This window comes from Sycon ciliatum, chromosome 8 (assembly GCF_964019385.1).
Source record: "Sycon ciliatum chromosome 8, ocSycCili1.1, whole genome shotgun sequence".
Lineage (NCBI taxonomy): Eukaryota > Metazoa > Porifera > Calcarea > Leucosolenida > Sycettidae > Sycon > Sycon ciliatum.
The window spans coordinates 7,071,594-7,083,548 of NC_088650.1; the positions used below are offsets into that span (position 1 = coordinate 7,071,594).

Genomic DNA, 11,955 nt, shown 5'->3' on the forward strand with positions numbered 1-11,955 from the left:
TGCTAAAATCGTTCACACAAATCTCTTATAATAATTATTATATAGATTGCAGGATAGGGTGGTTGCACCAGGAAGTGCTGTCTCTGCGATAGTGGGACCAGCCAAGATTGCAGTACAGTCGTCCACCATCAATCCAGCACTTCATTGGCCCACGCCCTTGATACACCAGCATGATTTCCGGAGTTATTACCATTCATTAACACATGCCCCCCCCCCCCCCCCCAGTTCTTCGGCACCTGACCCGAGTTCTATTTGGGCCGCACTACTTTGTAGCAGTCATACTATAGTACTAGAACTGGATGCACGTGATATCCACTGGAGCTGGCGCTGGCCATGAGCTGACCCACCGCCGTGCCTCCCAGTGTCAATTTTGCTTATGTGATCCTACCACAATCTGGAACATTATCAGTACTCGCCTCTGTTGACTTGCCAGCATTAAGCATGTATTCTCCTGCAGGTGCATCTTTCACCTCCTTCTAATGCGCGAGCACATTTTCTGTGGAGATTCAACGACACATACACCAGAAAATACAGAACGGAACAGTGGCTGCCAATGCGACACAAGTACCACATAGACCTAAAAACTCATAAGTACCCTGGGAGTTAGATGCATTTACGGGCAGTATGCCAGGATTTGCGCAGCTAATTTAAAATCAGATTAGCAATGCTGTGTGCTACCTAGGCGGCATCTTGGACTCAAAAACCAACCGATTGTGGTCCAACCCAACCGACAGCGTTGTCGGTGGGTTCCGATTGGCAGGTGTTGGATGGACGTATGATCCATGCGTCCCCACAAGCAATGAGAAGTTAACAATGCCACTAAGGATATAATATCGCGGACAGCAGTACAATGAAACTGGGCCATTCATTATCAGCAATATCAGGGGTATATCCCATCCGATAAGACGTACAGCTCGTGTATGGCGGACTTTACAGCAGGTCCCGACATAGCTTGCCCCGTGCCCTTTACCACTCCTGGGCCAAAACTGTTGTACAATATTCGAGAGGGTCTAGCCTAGTGAGTGTGAACAGAACCTGGCAAACCATATCTCCAAGTGATTCACATGTTGGTATATTCTCCGTTATCATACATCAATTCCGAGCAATTTGACACCCGAATATTCTCGCACCACTACTGCTGAAGTATTGACCACAAACCATGTTCCATTTGACTTACAAACGGAACTTCCAAAAGGCATGAGAGCACTGGAATCTGTAAAGACTCTCGCATTAATTTATTAGCCACCATACATACCTTTCGGGAAGTCGTGTTGGAAGCAGAATGCTCGGAGAGCAGAGCTGAGTGAGATCTGCATACAGTAATACAGCGACAATGAATCACATGAACAGAAGGAAGCAGTCGTATCCGTACACATCTGAATATGCGCTTATGAGAGGAAAATCCGTGCGACAAAAGAGGACTGTGTTATGCAGGTGTATGTCTTACCCGGGTACGTACTAAGTGAGTTCCACCGTACGTATATAATTGTATTGCAATTGAATCACTTGACTGACAATCGAACCAAGTCATAGTTGAGTCATTTTCAATGCGTTAGGTGTTACCTGACGTGCCCACTGCATCAGCCGCTATGTCATATTCCACCAGGCATGCACCAAACCAGGCGCAATGCGCACACTGATGATGGTGGTTGTCACACAACGAGCAGTAGTAAAAGTGAAAGGACTTTTTGCATGTGATTTTGTTGTAACTTGTGCCAGTCGAATTGTCTCAGTGTAGCTAGTTTATCGTTAGCTTACTAGTTTGTTTATACAAAAGAGAAAGACCAAGGAACTACAAGTTACGCTATACTGTCCACTAACACCACCAGTTACTAAACAATCAGCTCATGCGATAGCATTGCACGACACAGCTCTAGCACATCTTGGATGCGCACTCCAACAGCCTTGTGGACGACGACCGTCACTGGAGAATCGGTCCGTCGCTCCACCAGCCCGGCGGCACAGTGGACAGTGCCTTGGGGGTGTCAGGCATGGATCGGGCTGATAAGGACGTGGTGGAGACGGAAATGATGTTTGCAAGGAAGAGTGATGATATGCGTATGTGCTCTCGGCCAGTTGTTGAAGCAACAGTCCGGCAGTGGAAAGTCGGCAAGGTTAAAATAAGTGACCAACTGGGTGAAAGTACACCAAATGTGGCCCATCTCTTGAATGGTGCGGACCACGGCAAGGACCTGAAGTTGAAGGTCGTCAATGGCAACACCGCATGGTCGACGTCAATGGGAACATCAAGCCATCAAGTTGGTGGAACTATGGAATGTTCGTCGCAGGCTGCAGCGACAGGGTAACGTGCTCAGGGAAGAGTACAGCGACGATGATCAGCTGTGTCTTGCACGCAGTCGTGTGTTGATCGTGGCGTGCAGAACAACAGAGTCAAATGCGGTATTCGTACATTTGTCTGTTTAGGATTGTGATCCCCAGGAAGTCCTTTGGTGAGGAGTGATGTCACGCAACGAGCAGTAGTCAAAGTGAAAGGACTTCTTGCAAGTGATTTTGTTGTAATTTTGTAAGGTGTGGTGGCAGAACTTTCAGCTGGTAGTGGGTGATGGGCTGGCGGTGTGACAACAATTACGGGCTTGACGAACGACATAATTATGGCGAGTCGATCTTTGGCCAGTTGCTGAGTTGGAGATCGTCACCGTAGACCCAGAGATCTGGTCCACGGTCCAGGGGTTGGGATCCCACTGTGGTGAGAGCTTCTGTGCCTGCTCATTGCGACCAGGAGTGAGGATGGGGGCGTTTGACCGGCGGGTGGCATTGGCAGCGTCGCACTGGGATTGGCGGAATTGCTGGTCACGGTGGGCAGCTGAAGGCAAGTCTGGTGCGGCTGCCGTAATGCAGGGTATGCTGTCGCGGATGGGGCGACCAAACATGAGTGTTGCTGGTGCCTCGTGAGTGGCAGGGTGTGGCGTGGTGCGGTACGCTAGGAGCCATTGGTCTAATGCAACATTGATGTCTTCGCCAGCTAGTTTGGCAGTTCGCAGAACTTTGCCAATGGTACGGTTAAGGCACACGACTGCTCCGTTTGCTTGTGGCCACAAAGGAGGGGTGTGGCGGTGCTGGATAGCGTGTTGCGCGAGGAAATCAGCAAAAGCCGAAGAACGGAACTGAGAACTGTTGTCCGAGACTAGCTCTTCGGGCAAGCCGAACATGGATAATGTAGAGCGCAGAGCTTTAACAACACCGGCCGTAGTGGGTGTCGTGCTGAACACGTTGATGACCGGGTAGCGAGTCAACTGGTCGATAGTGGCAAGCAGGTGCTGACCGTTTGGCATGGGTCCATACAAATCGACGAAGACTCGTTGCCACGGCTTGGTGGACGGTGGTGTGGGCACGGACTCCCGGACGTAGCGGTGTCGTTGAGAGAGTTGCTTGGCACGGAATACATTGCCGGCAGAGTGCTTCGGCTTCAGTAGCCATGTTGGGCCACCAAACCTTGCTGTTGAGCCGTTGCTTGGTGCGGACAATATCTTGGTGGCCCGCATGTGTAAGCTGCAGGGTAAGCCGTTGTAGGGCCGTGGGAATGACGAGACGGTCGTTGCGGAGTAGTAGACCGTCACTCTCAGACAGTTCATGGCGGAGGGCAAAGTTAGGGCGGACCGTGGTGTGGTTGGAATCCCAGCGGCCAGATTGCAGAGAGGAAAGGATGGCTTGCAGCGTGGTGTCTGCGGTGGTGGCGTCCGCAATCTCCTTCAGAGCCAACGCATTCGGCTTAGCTGCTGTAGCTAGGGCATGTATGTACGCAGTGTCTTCCTGTGCGCCGATGTTTGGCAAGTCGGGATGAGGCTGCGGATTGCGACTGACGACGTTGGCCGGGTTTTCTGGGCCAGGCTTGTACTGGAGCTGGAAGCTGAGATCCTGCAGGCGGAGGACCATGCGCTCAATTCGTGGCGGAGGTCTCGATCCGACGGCCATGAGTTGCAGGAGCGGCTTGTGGTCGGTGACAACGGTGAACTGTGGATCACCTTGTCAAGTAGTGGTGAAAGCGAAGGCAGCCAAACTTGACACCCAATGCTTCCCGTTCAGTTTGAGAATATTGCTGCTCGACGCCGGAGAGTGCACGGCTGGCGAATGCTACAGGTGCATCATGGCCGTTGTCTTGGCGTTGACACAGGATTGCGCCGAGGCCGGTGGGCGATGCGTCGACATACAGTGATGTGTATCGCTTGCGGTCAAAGTATTGCAGCATGCAGTCTTCGGCGATGGCCTTCTTCAGTGCATCAAATGATTGCTGCTCAACATCAGTTCAACGCCAAACAGTACCTTTCTTAGTGAGAGCAGGGAGTGGCGTGGTGAGATCGGCCATGTTACGAATGTAACGGCGGAGGAAGTTGTTGAGACCCAGGAAACTCTGTATGTCGCTGACGCAAGATGGCATAGAGAATGTAGCCACAGACTGCTGGTGGCTGGGAGAGGCGCGGATGCCCTTGTCGGAGTAGACGCTAGCCATGAACTTGAGCCGAGGCTTGAGGATGTGACATTTGTGACATTTGGCTCGGTTGAGTGTAACGTTGTGATCTTGGAGCCGCTGGAGGCAGGCGGCGAGTCGTCGGTTGTGCTCTTCGACGCTCTTACCAAAGTTGAAGATGTTGTCGTGGACGTTCTTCACACCGTCGAGGCCAGCGAGCCATGGCGTCCAGTGTGCGCTGTAGGATCTCGGATGCGGACGATACGCCCATGGGCAGACGTTTACAGTGCAAAACTGCGTAGCGACACGACTCAGGGTGGCCTGGCTCTCCACAGCGGTAGCAGAGCGATGTGCTGGATTCCCGCTGGCCTGGAGCGCGAGTGGCGACTGGGGCAGGTGGCTGGTGGTACGAGTTTGCAGCTGGATGTGGCGAAGACTGCATCGGTCGACGCGACGGAGTTGAAACAGTAGCAGGAGGCGGCTGTGTCCTTTTGTAGAACGGTGGCTGATGACGGAGGGCATTGATCGAGTCTTGTGTGCGCCGGAACGCCGCCGTCTGTTCCACTGACGCTTCAAATGCTCTGGCGGCCTTGAGCGCCTTGGCGAGATCAAGGGACGCAGTCTCCAGCAGTTTTCTGCGGAGTGGATTGGACGTGCATCCTGCCACAATTTGATCACAGAGAGCCACGTTCATCTGGGCATCGTCGGCGAAGCTGCAGGTCGTTGCCGATGCCAGCAAACGAGTATAAAACGTGTCTAACGTTTCGCCAGGCTGCTGGGTGACCTGCCGGAAGTGGAAGCGGGCCATGCTGGGGCTCTGCTTCGACTGAAAGTAGTCGGCGGCGGCGGTTATGAGGCCGTCGAGATCGAATTGCCAGTGTTGGCTAACGTAGGGACGAGCTGCTGGATGTCCTTGCCGGCCACATATTGGAAAGTGTCTCTCTGGCGAGTGTAATCCGAGATGCCGGCTGCTGCGACATAGAGTTGGAAACACCGTTCCCAGGCAGGAAAATGGGCAGCAGCGTCGTAGAGACTGCTGTAGATCGGGAATGGCTCCGGAGGCGGTAGTGACAGTAGGGACATGGCGAGGATCAGGCGTTTGCTCGCAGCGCCAATGTAATGTTGTTCTCTTGCTGTATTCCAAACAACAACTAACTCGGAGCTCCGGAAAGCTCCGCAATAGTGAGGTTTTGCATTCCGAATTTCGGCTCGGCGTTCTTTGGTCATTTGTCGAACATCAAAATGTCGGATTTTCGCACCGACGTTTGTTTTGCAAGTCGAAAATGATGTGTTTTGATTTCGTGAGCCCCAGCATCAGCAATGTCCTGTCCCGTGCTCCTTTTCTTGCTGATTCCGACAAACTTTGATCGCGCCCAAAGAGTCGAGGGCCAAACCTGCCTCCTCAGTCGCCTCAGAAAAAACAACTCCATGGCCAAGTCAAATTTTATGGGTATCGCCATAGTCTTTTCAGCCACACAGATGACGGTGAGGACGCTCCAGGCGAAAGAGAGTAGACAGGCAGTGGAGAGGAGCAATCAGAGGTAGCTGACGATGCTGATGTCGTCAAAGACGCCTGCGAAGCCATGCCAAGATAAGAAACCTCTTTGAATAAATCACGCGCTAGCGCTCTTCCACAAGAAAATTCATCCGAAAATTATGTTCGGCAAAGTGAGCTTTTTCCGAACAAACATGCCGCATCTTCGTGTGCATTTTCGACCTCGCTCCCGTGTGCCGAATCCTTTGCCGAATTTCGGAATGCAAAACCTCACTAATATGATGCCAACAGAATGTAATGGTGTGCGTGCATGCGTACAGAGTCGGTGCGTACCGACTGTCAGCACAGGTGTGGAAAGCAGCATATGTAAATGGATAGGAGCACAAACGGTGCCGCGTGCATATATGTGTCGGTAGAGCATGAGACTCTTAATCTCAGGGTCGTGGGTTTGAGCCCCACATTGGGCGCCAAATGTCATCTCGGTTGGAGAACGAGCTGCCTCTACTCTACCCTCGCCACGCCACACATCAAACGGACTAGTCAAGTGGTTTTTCTCTACAGCTAGAGAGAGAGCTATTCATTACTACACTTCAGGAGACGACGGGAGAACTGACAACTGACATGGCGAAAGGAAACATGATATCGGAAAGTGGTGCCCTCATCAGCACAAAAAGTGGCGTACTCGATATCATATCAGCACAAAAAGGTGCACGTGTCAGCAATACAACAAAGCAGCGCAGCAGCATGTACGGGTCAGCAGCACAGAGACACAAATACAGCAGCAGGTACGACAAAGAGACAACACGTGCAGCCACATGTACAACATATGGGAGTGACAGTCCATATATGTACGTGTGAACACTACACACGATGAGAACATGCAAAGTATGGAGACCCAGACTGTGTGGTCAGCAGGACACAGCCCGTACAGGATGGAACAGACAACTAAACGTAATATAGCACCACGTACCGGCGGACTAGTCGACGCTGATGGGAGAAGTGGCACCCCTGAGGCAGCTACGGATGCCAGAACTCTACAGCCAGACCAACACCAAAATAAAATAAGAAGGTACACCACACCAGGAAGCAAGTCAAATAAAGATGTGTGAACAACAGCCACACACCACAGAAAAGCATACAGAACAAAAACTCAATTACCGACACCATAGACACTGCAAAATCCAAACAGGAGGAAAATACTAACTCCCTGAGGACACTGAGCATGAGGCAAACGAGCAAGCAACCTCTTGCCGATGTTCCACCGTGTAACAACAACCGCGCTGGCCACCGGACTGTATGGTAGGGGTATTACACCTGGACCTCAAGACCAACGGGCGAAGGACAGCAGGCCGGGCCCAGGTAAATACAATGAGGAGCACTGTATACAACTACAGAAATAACCCAAACCCATGCCAATTTGACCAACATACCTTCCCTGCGCATCCATTCCTAGTGTACGGGTCTGAAAGATGAAAGATGGAGCGCTTGTATACACGGGCCCGGAAAGCCTGCTTCGGCCGCTCGGCAGCAGCTTCGTAGTGGTGGTCAAGGGTCGAAGACCGACGGATACGGATCAACTCCCCAGTGAACATACCTTTGCCCATACTACAGGGGTGGTTACTACCGACAAGCAGATACAGGAAACGATTGGTGAACTTGAAATAAGGCTTCACCGCCATGTATCCCTTACTACGGAAAACTGTGGTGTCCAGGAAATCAATGCCATAATGTGCCAGTTCATGAGAAAACTTGAGGGTCGAACACTTATTAATCCTATCTAAAGTGCGCTGAACTTGACCTTCGCAACCATGCAATGATAAAGCGCCTATAAACCTGAACCTCAAAACCCTCCCCCTCTAAAATCGGCAAAACGTACCGCTTCTCCAAATACAGCATAACAATGTCGGCATAGACCACTGCTGCAGGCGAACCCATGGCAGTCCCTTGGATCTGCCGAAACACATCGTTACCATACACGAACTCATTTTTCTTCCGAATGACTGACATCAAGGATGTCACTGCTGTTAATAACCATGTACGAAGGGCGAGGGGCATCCACCTTGTACACCTGTGTGTGATATACCACGACAACCGAGCTCGTTGGGGATGTTGGTGTAGTAAAGGCTGGTCACATCTATACTCAATTATAAATGATCGTCCCGCACAGGCAAACCTTCTACCAAGTTGATGAAATCCGCAGTTGAGGTCAGAACAGTACTTTCCTCACATACATACGGGTTCAGTAGAAAGTCAGTGAACTCAGCGGGATAGTAGCCAGGACTATTTAGATTAACAATAGGCCTAACCTTCAGGACCCAGGGCGTACGTATTTTGAGAAGTCTCCTGAAAACGGGCATGCGCCCCCGGTGCGACTAAGAACAGTGACATATATTAGTGGGCATACGATGCCCAATGCGATGCCTAGTCATGGCGAGTAAACAATTGACTCGGGTCGCTCACACGAAGTCTCAACACAGCCTTGAGCCTGTTGGTTGCCATTGGCAGTCTAGCCGCAAGCTCATCTAGCCCCTCAGGCAAAAAAACAGTCATTTATAATGTTTGACATTGTGATGCTGGGCACGACCTATATCATCATAGTGAGATCCGTCCAGGACTACTATCACAATAGACTGCCTTTGAATATGCCTGAGTCCGATCGCGTTCTAGCTCCCAAACTATGTGCTGCATGTGTACACTCCGCCTATGGTTAGTCTACTCCAGAACAACGCCTGGAGAGGTTCATTGGGGGCATGATGTCCCCCCACCCCATTCCCCCCTTGCCCCCTGCACCTGAAGTACCGGTATTGCCCCCCCCCCCCCCCTCCCCAAACAAATTACAGGACACAGATGGAGCACTGGGGAGCACGTAGCAGTAGGCAAGTTGACGATACCAGTGCAGACACGCCCGACCTCGGTCACCACACTGGCACAGTCATATGGTCTCCAAGGGACATAGCTACCAGAGAACACACAGTATGGGAGTATATAGCGCTATCTCGGTGGATAGACAACCCCCTAGACACAAAATATCTACTGATAGAGTTCTGTGTAGACCCTATGTGCACATATGTGTGGATGAGTACTGGTAAACGGACAGCTAACCCTAGTCTAAGTAAAATAAATGTAGAATGTAGACCCTGGGCAAAAAAATAAGTAAATATAAATATTGACTAGTTTGAGGGAAAGCCACAAACGGGAAAAGTCTGAAGAAAAAATTGACTGTCACCAAAAAAATAATAATAGCTACACACACGAGGGAACTCGGATGGAGAGGCAAGGATAAAAATTGAAATAGAGGACCATCAGTTTACGAGTTATCCGTTTTGTCCAACACTTACGGATATAAACGTGATGCAGCTAAGCATCAGGTCGTTGAATGTCAGATCTCAGTCAGTTTTTGTGCTAATTGTTGCACATTTTTGACTCAGCAGTATTCTGCATATAACCGTTAGTGTTGGACAAAACGGATAACTTGTAAACATGAGGGAACACTCATCCTTACCCAAGTCCCAACGTCAGCACTCGGCGCTGCTCCGAACCAAGAGGGACACTGGAGAGATCGTCCATCAGCTCCTCTCTTGTCCTGCGATCAAATCGCCTAATGCTAAAACACAAGAAGATAGGAAAGGCAAGTAGAATAAATAAATCAATAAAATAATAAACAACAAAACAAGTTTGAAGAGCTGCAAACGTAATGGACGATCCGAACAAGACCAATGATATACCTAGCAATAAGTGTGCAGAGTGTGTAGCCCAAGGATAATCATCCCACGGCAAAGTTTATTGTTTAGGGCATAGACTCACAGTAACAAGCTCACCTTTGCTGCATCTCACACGGTAATCTACTGTATCACCATGGTAATTTCTGTTGCACATTGCTGCTTGTTTAACAAAAGGCACACCGAATTTCCAGGAATTACCATGGTGATACGGTACTTTAGCTTGAACCTATTGTATGACGGGTTTTCTATGATTCATAATGACCCAGAGAGAAACTAAACCGGTATCGAATTCCAGTCAGCGACGCAATTCTTCTGAGGTGTAAAGTGACTTCAGGAATATGTTGCAGAAAACTGCGATGCATGCTGATTATTTACTGTGCCCTATTGTGCACAATATACCAGGTGTGTTACTCAGGGATGAAGTAGATGCACACACGTGCCGTGCATCACGGCACAGGTTAGGTTTGCTACTAGCTGCTACAGTGTACTTGTGGTCCGAACTTGCACTCTACTCAACTCTGCATACGCAAAGTGTGCTTTTGCCGAAATGAACCAGAAGGGTGCTGAGTGGGACGCAACAACACTGACTCTGTATACCCATGTACACAGATATGATAGGGTATGCAGTACCTGCTCCAAGATTTAACACAAACCGGGTACACGTCTACCTGGCACAACTCCTGCAACACTGGGCCAGAGCCAGATGCGTTCAAGTGCGGCTACTGTGTGTCAGGGAGTCGTAAACTTACTTTCGACTTCCTGATGTACATGATTGTACATGTACATGTATGAACGTACTCGCACTGGGCACTCTGGCCGCACGCATCTGCACGCGTATGCAGCCTGTCAGTGGTGGTATACCCTCGAAGTATAAAAAAGTATAGTACTCGACAGGACTTCCGACCGGGTCGCAGGTAACCCAGTGTTCTTTTTCCAAAAGGTCCAAGTACTCACAAACAGGGTCACTGACCCGGCTCTGGAGCAGACACTGGTAATCTAGGTCTAAGTTTGCTCGATTATGTTCTGACGCTTCATGTGCTTTCATAGCCAAGGTTTCTCACTTTCTTCGCAAGCTCTTTTAGTCTTGAGAGTTGACAACTGCTTATGGTTGTGTTGGCAGAAAACATATCAGCTAATCTGACAACCGTCCAACCCCATTTTACTGGTAAGTAGTCAGCGAGTGGCTTTGATGGGGCCATACTAGAGGGGAAGTTACGCGGCATATTTGTGCTTCCTTTTTGAAAACACGTTCTCGCTCGAAGGGCTTCTAAACTTTATCCCTGCGCTCATTGATGGAGTTCATCGATGGAGTTGCCAGCGGCACTCTACAGAAGAACAATGTTGTCAAGTTTTTTATGAAAAATTGTCAAACATTTTCAAATTGCTATAAGTTTGGTTAGGGCCGGGTTCCACTGCGGCTCCGCAGCTTCGCTGCTCCACGGTACTTGGCTGCATGCAGCAGAGCGGCGCGCTTCCAGTGACACTCGCCATTCACGGTACCGCGATCGTGCTCGACGTTTTTTGATGACATTTAGCCTGCCTGCGCTCGCGTGAAATCCAAAAAAATCCTCGTGTTCTGGCCTGTGCAACAAATTAATATTCCCCCCGAATAAAACAATTAAGTGCGGGAAACAATGCAAGCCGTGACCGCGGCTTGCATTTTTTTGTATCAAGCAGCGAAGCGAAAGCTGGTGATGAGCCGCGGCCTCGCTAGACCAGCTCGTGATGATGACGTTTCATGCCGTGGATGATGTGCGGCGGAGCGGCAGTGGAACCCAGCCCTTAGGCAAAGGAAATTTGTCATTAATTTGTTTATGCTGCAGAGATGGAGAGCTGCACACTCTGGCTTATGGACTCTCGCCTACAGTGTAGTCGTACTGCTAGTGTACTGGCATTACAGAAGACACGAAAAACGAGAACATAATTATGGCGAGAAAGTAATTACTGGCTAAGAATTGCCCTTAGACTTACCGCTTCTCAGTGCTCCATACCAGGAAGTAGTACAATACCTACTCCCTGCTCCATACGAGTGTTTTCTCCTCATTCTCTGCATCCTTTACCCCAGGAGTCTCGTCCATTTAGCGGCTCAAATGCTTGAGCTCCGGATAGCGGAAAATAGCTCGTCGTCCATTAGCGGCTCTAATAGTACCTGGTCTGAAGTGTCGCAGTCTAGCAACTATGATTTTTTCCAGGAGGGTAAGGGTTGCAAACCCAAAGAGACCCTAAGCTTCGTCTATCAAACAAAACAATTGCCCTAAAAAATGGAAGAGGAAAAGAGTGAGCGAGCTGGTCTGAGCGCGCTACTTTTCAAA

General features: G+C 49.9%; 1 long non-coding RNA gene across 2 annotated transcripts; it reads right to left on the minus strand.

Moving 5' to 3' along the window:
• Positions 1-215: 215 nt before the first annotated feature.
• On the minus strand, positions 216-11,955 carry LOC135823089 (uncharacterized). Of its 2 annotated transcripts, XR_010554606.1 has the most exons (5): positions 11,615-11,955; positions 9,424-9,525; positions 6,892-6,955; positions 1,256-1,310; positions 216-496 (listed from the first exon to the last, which is right to left on the minus strand). It is a non-coding gene; the product is annotated as an uncharacterized LOC135823089 (long non-coding RNA). The 2 variants fall into 2 exon arrangements; XR_010554607.1 differs by lacking the exon at positions 6,892-6,955 and having other exon boundaries at positions 11,615-11,954.